Source organism: Pan troglodytes, chromosome X (genome assembly GCF_028858775.2).
Source record: "Pan troglodytes isolate AG18354 chromosome X, NHGRI_mPanTro3-v2.0_pri, whole genome shotgun sequence".
NCBI classification, from domain to species: Eukaryota; Metazoa; Chordata; class Mammalia; order Primates; family Hominidae; genus Pan; species Pan troglodytes.
The window spans coordinates 48,509,408-48,518,701 of record NC_072421.2 but is presented as its reverse complement, the minus strand read 5'-3'; the positions used below and the strand labels follow the sequence as shown (position 1 = coordinate 48,518,701).

At 44.1% G+C, this 9,294-nt stretch overlaps 1 non-coding gene across 1 annotated transcript; it reads right to left on the bottom strand.

Moving 5' to 3' along the window:
- Positions 1-5,460: 5,460 nt before the first annotated feature.
- On the bottom strand, positions 5,461-5,564 carry LOC112207229 (small nucleolar RNA U13). Its single transcript, XR_002941680.1, has one exon. It is a non-coding gene; the product is annotated as a small nucleolar RNA U13 (small nucleolar RNA).
- Between the last annotated feature and the right edge of the window lie 3,730 nt (positions 5,565-9,294).

Here is a 9,294-nt window from a genome sequence, read left to right as displayed (position 1 = left end):
GAGCCACCATGCTCAGCCTCCCCAGGAAACTGAATTTGTGCTTTCAGAAGACCAGTTTTCTTTTTAGTGAGCCCTGCTGTTTGGAGGTTACATGGGAGATGAAAATGCCATGATCTGTTGTGTTCCCTGGCCCAGTCCTGCACATCATGTCCAGCAAAATGGGTCTTTTGGTTACTGTCAATGTGTCAAAGATATCCATACATAGTACTGAGAGCCTCTAAACCTTTAATAGTACTGGCTTGATTAGCTCACTTACAAGGACAAACTTACAGCAGTTCAGTAGCAGTATCTACACAGGCCAATACATACTTTTTGTCTTGACTTACAAAAAGAAGCCCTATATAATTCATTTGCTGATCTGTTATAGGGTGGACAGCCCTATGAGTGTGTCCTGCATGGTATGGTATATAGTGTGGATGAAATCAAGAATGTGGTATACATTTGTATTAGTCCGTTTCTACACTGCTATAAAGAACTACCTAAGACTGCGTAACGTGTAAAGGAAAGAAGCTTAATTGACTCACAGCTCCATGTGGCTGGGGAGGCCTCAGCAAACTTACAATCATGGCAGAAGGCAAAGGGGAAGCAAGGACCTTCTTCACATGGTGGCAGGAGAGAAAGAGAGCAAGGAGGGAACTGCCAAACACCTTTAAACCATCAGATCTCATGAGAACTCACTCACTATCATGAGAACAGCATAGGGGAACCGCCCCCATGATCCAGCCACCTCCCCTGACATGTGTGAATTACAATTCAACATGAGATTTGGGTGCAGACACAGAGCCAAACCATATCAACATTTTTAACAGCTATTGGGAGGTCAGTATATTTTAAGGGCAATCCTGCCTTCTTGGCTATCTCCAAGCCTACTCTTGCACTCCTATGACTACTACTTTTGTTATGTACACAGGTCTCTATTCATTGGCCTGGGACAGAGCACAATGCTTCTAATTGTTCTTAGGGTGTCAGCTTCTATACTTCCTGGAACTGAGTCCTATTGTGTACCACTACATGAAATACCAACTATTTCATCAGCTGCAAGGTGTTGCAGCTTCTCTATGTGTCTTGCCACATGTTCATGCCTTATATGGGTTTGTGCATAAACACCCATTTTTCTTGTTGCCACTGGGCTAGCCACATAATTAGGCCTTTGAATGTAGCCCAGCTATCAGCACAAAGAGCCAGGGGCCAGGGCTTATGTGTGATTATTAACCAAGCAGCTTGCAACTCAGCCCACTGTCTACTGTGATGGGTACTTATATCAAGCCAGATTGTATCAGTTTGTGGTCATATAGCAACAGCGGTCCAAGTACAGGGGTCTCCCTTGCTGGAGCCATCTGTATACCAAGCATGATCAGGGATGCATAACACTCCTTTGCTTATTGAGTCACGCACTGGAGTAGGAAGGGGCAAAGGGATGTCCTTTGGTTGCTCACATATAACAAAGCCTAACACAGCATGCAATTCTCGGCTTAAGGGATTGGTTACCAGGACACTTCATTGTTGCAAACAAGCATGCCATTTATTCAAGATAGGTGTTTGGGATTTAAACGGAGGTGGGTGATTTAAATAATCCTTCTATCCATCCCTTGATTGGTAGACCAGTTCTCACAGTCATGGGAAGGGTCTTTGCTAATTATTCCACCTTCTGTAAAGCATACACTGCTAGCACTTGTTCAATGGGAGAGTACTGATAGGGACAGGAGGCAGATAAATTCTAGGCAGAAGAAGTGGAGTCCCTGACGAGGGCCCCACCTTCAAGCCTGGAACCGCAGCCCAAAGTGAGAACTTCACATCCCTGTTTTCCTGCTCGAATGTTGCCTTTTCCAAAACCACCCCTGGCCCACCATGCTTTCCATCCTGTACATATAAAAACCCCAGGCTCCACTGGCAGAGAGCAGAGAAGGAGAGAAGAAAAGAAGCAGCTGAACATTGGAGAGGTGCAGTTTGACTTCAGAGGGATGGCTTGATGGCAGGACTTTGGAGAACAGTCTGGCTGAAGATGGCCAGACTTCAGGGGAAGAATACTCTCCTGCTCCTTCCTCTTTCCAGCTCCCTTTCCTGCTGAGAGCCACTTCCATCGGCAATAAAATCCCCTGCATTTGTTATCCTTCAATTGGTTCGTGCAATCTGATTTTTCCTGGATGCTGGACAAGAGCTCGGAATACAAAAAGGCTGTCACACTGACCCTTTGCCCTCACGAAAAGGCAGAAGGTCAACTGAGCTGTTAAACACTTACTTAAGCCATCCTTGGGCAGTAAAGCTAAAAGAGCTCACTGTAATGCATGCCCTGGGGTTTTGGGGGCCCACGGGAGTTTTATCCTCCTTAGATGCTGCCTTGGGGCACGCACAGAGTTTTGCTCCTGCCAGCACCCTAAAGCACTTTCCCTGGCTCTTACACGAGCTCACCTGCATGCTTCCCATCCCACAAGGGGTTGAGAGCTGTGGGCTGAGTAAGCGAGGCACCCCTGTCATGAGGCCTGTGAAGGGGTCAGGGAAAATTTCCTTTCAGTATCTGGCTTCGCTCCTTTCCATAATTGCAACCAAAATCTTAAAGGGATTGATTTACCATACCGTGGTTGCCATAAGGCCCAACTCCTGCCCACAGGAGTAGCAGTAACATCCAAAGTCATCTCTACTCCCTCTAAAGGGGTGCCTGAGGCTTGCACCTGCTATACTAGCACTTTAGCCTGTTCAAAGCTCCCTGCTGTGACGTGTCTCAGTCTCAATGTTTCCTTTCTCTAGTAAGTCCATATAGTGGCCTCAAACATTGGGCTAAGGGTGGGACAAATGCTCTCTAATATCCTAAAAGACCCACAGATGTTTGGATTTCTCTTTTGTTTTCAGAGTTGGATATTACTGGATTTTGTCCATTAATGTACCCAATATAAAAGGAATCTTACCCCACCATGTAACCCCTAAAACTTCACTGCAGGCCCTGCGCCCTAGATCTTCTGAAGGGTTGATTTCCCACCCTTGTTCCAGAAGATGATTGCACAATGCCCTCAGACTTTCATAATACACATGAACATCTCAGAGGTTAACACCATATTATAAATATAAGAAGACTAAAAAAGAGAAGTCAGGAGTGAGAGCAAAGACAAGTCTCTAGCTATCATTGGGTGACGAATTGTAGGAGTGTGAAATAGCCCTAGGGCAGCACTTGAAAGGTCCACTGGAAACCCTGCCAGGTAAAAGCAATTGGTTTTGTGATTATTTGGACAGTAGAATGCAGAAAAAGGTATTAGCCAAACCTAAGACAGCATGATGTGTACCCAGGACAGACACGATGTGGTTGACTACCTAAGTAATTTAAGAAACTGCAGCTTGTATGGCCAGGGTTACCTTGTTCAATTTCTGGTAACCCGCAGTCATCAGCCAGGCCTGGTCAGGTTTGCATGCAGGCCAGATGGAACTGATAATCTTGCTTTGAGTTGGCCAGATAATATGTACCTTTTAAGTTCCTCAATAGCTGCACTTATTACAGCATGCCCCTCAGGCAATTTGTATTGTTTAACGTTGACAACCTACCTGGGGCTAGAGAATTGTAAGGGTTTCCATTTTGACCTCTCCTGAGAATACCTGTACTATACCCACCTTTAATCTGAATTCTTCCACTGAAGTTTACAGTCTTTCCTAACAGAATATCCATGCCTAAAATATTTTATGGAATAGAGGAAATAAGCACCATATATGGGGCAGAGGACACTTTCCCCAAACCGAGATGTATTAAAGTTCTTTTTACCGGGATCATTTGTCCCCCATAACCATCAATGGCAGACCATTGACCAAAGGGTCTTTCTGAATGTGTCCATGGATTAAAGTACATTCTGTCCCTAGTAAGGCAATAGTCTTAATTCTCAGTACCAGTAAGTGATGAACTCAATATGGGGCCTCTGGTCGCCCTCTATTGTTCAAACATGGGATTAACCTCGGCCCTAGTAATTTCGGAGCCCGGATGGGAGCCACCCTGATAGGCTGGGGCATTACAAGAAGGGGTCTAGTCTTCCTCTTCTGCAGGAGGGGCAGAAAGGAAGCAACAAAATTGCTGTTTAGGCGGTAGTTCCCTCTATGTGACTGCTAATACAGCGTTAGGTTGTTTGTCTATTTTTTATTGGGGTGTTTCTGCTCCCAATAAATCATGCCACATTTACTTACATGTGCCTCTTATCTATCCCTTTCCCTTTTTTTCCTCCTTCTTTCTGTGGGATTTTCTTTTTCCCTTTTGCTAACCCTCGTCGGGTTCCCAAGCTTACCCTGTCCCTGGTTTGCTCAGTTTTTTCCAAATTTGCAATGCCTTGTCCCACATCATATACATCTTGTTCCACTCCAGGCCGCAACAAAGACAGAAAAGGGCCCTGCCATTCTCTTCATGCGTGCTGTAGCAATTTATTTTTCACCCTGGCAGTAAAAACTGCTATATCAGTTCCTGTGAAAACCCAGGTATAGATGGCTTGCCTCATTCCTAATTCCCAGAGAAGCCCCAGGGCCTCTTTGATTGACCACCAGCAGGTTGTCCCTCCTGGTAAATCTTTCTCATTAGGCCAAGCCTCTCTCATAGCTAGAATAATCCATTCCATAAGGCTATTCTTCCTGGGTTATGAAGGCATTGCTGCAGGACCAGGTGGGTGATGATATTAATCATTTTTCTCTGCTTGATTCCCAGCTAAAGAAAAACCCTGTGTCCCACAATTGGACCATCTAAGAGGTCAGTGGTTCCTTAGGTGGTTGTTTAAACGTCTTTGCAATCTTTAAGAGTTCTGTAGCAGTGAGATAGTGATAGTGAGAGTGATATACACTGATTGTGAGATTCTCCTGGATCGGCCAACTCCAATTTTGCTGGAGTTGTTCAGCTTTCACTTTCCTGTGCACGAGGGGCGAGCTTGCCAAAGATCTTCATTCCCCTCTTCAGCTATGACTTCTATGTCATCGAAATATTCCTCTCCACAACATTCCCAGGGATTCCAAATTTTCATATCCCAATCAGGCTTAGTTATGACAGCTTTAATTTCTGGTCATTTCCATTTCATTCCCCCTAGGCGGACCAATCTATCTACATGCTAAGGTTTCAATTTTTGTTCTCTTGGTCGTCAATTTTCTTCATTATGTTGGATGCAAGGAGAAAAGTCAAAAGTCACGTGTCTTTTTCTTGTTGCAATTCCTTCCCCAGCCATTTAATTTTCATCTCTGCTGCTAGCTGGGCCTCCAATGCCAAATGAACAGCCCAGAGAAGTGGCCAGCCCACTGGATAGGTTATCCACCACCCTTCCCTATCGCAGTGCACTATATGGCTTTCAGTTAATAACTCCTTTTGAGTTTTCGGGATGTCCCATTACTCATGCGGAGGTCCACAAGCAGCTAACAGAGGTGTCACACCACCCCACATAGATGTTCCTGGCCACCCTGGAGTTTCACGCACAGATGCTTCATTCCCCTTACCCATTTCTTTTTTTTTTTTCATATCAGATGAATAATGTGCTGATGTCATAACAAGGTTCGAGAAAGGCACATCTCACATAAGCACATGAACACCTAATCATCATGCTTAGGAACTACAAAAGGATCAATTTCTTAGTTCTTCAGCTCCTGCCTGGCTCAGCAAATGTTCCACAGTAGCTGGTATATGCAAACCCACCCCTAAAGGCCAAGGGAACTGAAAGGCAGAAGAATAAGACTGACAAACCCAGTTCTCAGAAAGGAATATTTAATAGGGACTTAGGAATGCAAGCCATCTCAGGGAGCTCTAAGAGGGTGGAACCCCACACCCACCCATCAGAAAGTATTCTTTCTATAGCATGCTTTTAGAGTAAAGACACGTCCAGCCAGTCTGGTCTTAGACTTGCTTGCCAAAACTCTGGAAAACTGGGGAGGCCGGGCACAGTGGCTCACACCTGTAATCCCAACACTGGGAGGCCGAGGCGAGCAAATCACTTGAGGTCAAGAGTTTGAGACCAGCCTGGCCAACATGGTGAAACCCTGTCTCTACTAAAAATGTAAAAATTAGCCAGGTGTGGGTGGCAGGCACCTGTAATCCCAGCTACTCTGGAGGCTGAGGCAGGAGAATTGCTTGAACCCGAGAGGCAGAGGTTGCAGTGAGCCAGGATCGCACCACTGCACTCCAGCCTGGGTGACAGAGCGAGACTCTGGAAGAGAAAGAAAGAAAGAAAGAAAGAGAGAGAGAGAGAGAGAGAGAGAGAAAGAAAGAAAGAAAGAAAGAAAGAAAGAAAGAAAGAAAGAAAGGAAGGAAGGAAGGAAAGAGAGAGAGAGAGAAAGAGAGAAAGAGAGAGAGAAAGGAAAGAAAAGAAAAAAAAGAAAAGAAAAGAGAAAGAAAACTGGGCAGGTTAAACAAGCTTATTATTAAGGTTATCTATACTGCAGGAACTGTTTAAAAACCTTACTGCAGAACACTTCGGTATGCAGGAGTCAAACGTTGATCATGATGGTGGATTTGCTTCAAGATAGCACCGTTTTTGCCATAAACTGGCTGTTTTCTTGCAGGTATATGGAACACACTTTACCTTTTTAAACCCTAAATTAAATAAAATAGTGAAACTCCTCAATTTCTGGGTGATCCCACAACCATGAGCTCAGGTGAATTCCCCCACCCTCTTCAATACATTACACCCAGGAAATCTAAGAAGCACGGTCAGGCCTTTGGATACATTTACTGCAGAAGGGAACCGGAGCATGGGATCATGGGAATGCACCTCCCAAGGCCCAACACTTTCATCCTGAGCTTGCACATGAAACAATAATGAATGAGATTTTTACCTAAAGGGGATGGGTAGGAACATGGTGGAAAGGAGGGGATGGGAAGTAGGGATGAGCAGGGAGGAACACTTTTATTCTTTTGGTATAGTTTTGCCTCTTTTAAAAGCATAGTAGTGTTTCACATATTGCAAAAATAGATATAGAAAAGTGAGGAAGTAGGTGAAAAAATAAATACATTAAAATAAACTAGGCTTGGGGGGACCCAAAATGGAACATAAATAGAAACAAAGGAACCTAAGCATATTACAAATGAATAACATAACCACGCTAATGGGCGTGAGGAAGAAAATAGCTAATCTGAGTAACTTTGGGAAACAGTTATTTTGACTGGATACTATAAGACAAAAAGCAAAAATGACTGTATGCAAATATTGTACTTTTTTATTTTTATTTTTTAAATAGTGATGGGGTTTCCCTATGTTGCCCAGGCTAATCTTTAACTCTTGTGCTCAAGTGGTCCTCCCACCTCGGCCTCCCAAAGTGCTCGGATTACAGGCATGAGCCACCATGCCCAGCCAAATTTTGTAATTTAGTTAGTGATTTTTTTTTTAACACAGGGGTATGGTTAGGAATTCTGAGACTACTTTATGTGTATATGAGGATTGAACAAATGAGTAAAATAGAGATAATGAGAGCCATGTTTCTCACTGTCTGAGAAAGGCATTACAAATCTGGAAAGGAGGTAGGGCTAAAATAATCCTGAGACCTTGAACTGGAATCAGAGATGTCAGTATGAACCCAAGGTACATTCTGCAAAACAACCTGCCTATGTCCTTCAAAAAAGGCCAATGTCATAAAAGATGAAGAAAGGACAGATTAAGGGAGACTGAAGAGATGAGACAGATAAATGCAAAGCAGAATCTAGACTGGATCCAGGAACAGAAAAAAAGTTGTCTTTTGCTGTAAAGAACATTATTGGGACTATTGGCATATTTTGAAAAGGTTTTGTTTTTGTTTTGTTTTTGTTTTTTGAGACAGAGTTTCACTCTTGTCACCCAGCCTGGAGAGCAATGGCATGATCTTGGCTCACTGCAACCTCTCTGCTTCCCGGGTTCAAGCAATTCTCCTGTCTCAGCCTCCCAAGCAGCTGGGATCACAGGCACCCACCACCACACCCAGCTAAGTTTTGCATTTTTAGCAGAGATGGGATTTCACCACGTTGGCCAGGCTGGTCTCCAACTCCCGACCTCAAGTGATCCACCCACCTCGGCCTCCCAAAATGCTAGGATTACAGGCTCAAGCCACCGCACCCAGCCCAAAAAGGTTTAAAGATTAGATAATTGTGCTGTATCAATGTTAATTTCTTGACTTTGATTATTATATTGTGGTTATATAAGGCAATGTCCTGTTTTCTCTGTTTTTCTTTAGCAAAAACACACTAGTATTTAGGGACATTTATTGTTTCTGTTTGTTTGTTTGTTTTTTGAGACAGAGTCTCACTCTGTTGCCCAGACTGGAGTACAGAGGCATGATCTCGGCTTACTGCATCCTCCACCTCCCAGGTTCAAGCAATCCCCCCACCTCAGCCTCCTGAGTAGCTGGGACCACAGGTGTGTGCCACCATACCTGGCTAATTTTTTGTATTTTTGGTAGAGATGGGATTTTGCCATGTTGCCCAGGCTTGTCTCGAACTCCTTAGTTCAAGTGATCATCCCACCTTGACTTCCCAAAGTGCTGCAATTATAGGCCTAAGCCACCTTGCCAGGCTGACATTTATTGGGGAACCTATCCCGATATTCACATAGGTTCTTTTCTATTTTCCTTAAGCATTGGCCAGCTTGAGAAATAAAGGGACAGAGTACAAAAGAGAGAAATTTTAAAGCTGGGCGTCCGGGGGAGACATCACATGTCGGTAGATTCTGTGATGCCCCACAAGCCGTTAAACCAGCAAGTTTTTATTAGGGAGTTTCAAAAGGGGAGGGAGTATATGAATAGGGTGTGGGTCACAGACATCAAGTACTTTACAAGGTAATAGAATATCACAAGGCAAGTGGAGGCAGGGTGAGATCACAGGACCACAGGACCAAGGTGAAATTAAAATTGCTAATGAAGATTCGGGCACCATAGTCATTGATAACATCTTATCAGGAGACAGGGTTTTGAGAGCAACCGGTCTGACCAAAATTATTAGGTGGGAATTTCCTCTTCCTAATAAGCCTGGGAGTGCTATGGGAGACTGGGGTTTATTTCACCCCTGCAGTCTTGACCATAAGAGACAGGTGCACCTGGGGGGGGCCGTTCATAGGCCTATATCTCCAGGTGCGTATTCTCTTTCTCAGGGATGTTCCTTGCTGAGAAAAAGAATTCAGCCATATTTCTCCCATTTGCTTTTGAAAGAAGAGAAATATGGCTCTGTTCAATCCGGCTCATCGGCAGTCAGAGTTTAAGGTTATCTCTCTTATTCCCCGAACAATTGCTGTTATCCTGTTCTTTTTTCAAGGTGCCCACATTTCATATTGCTCAAACACACATGCTGTACAATTTGTGCAGTTAACGCAATTATCATATTGTCCTGAGGCGACA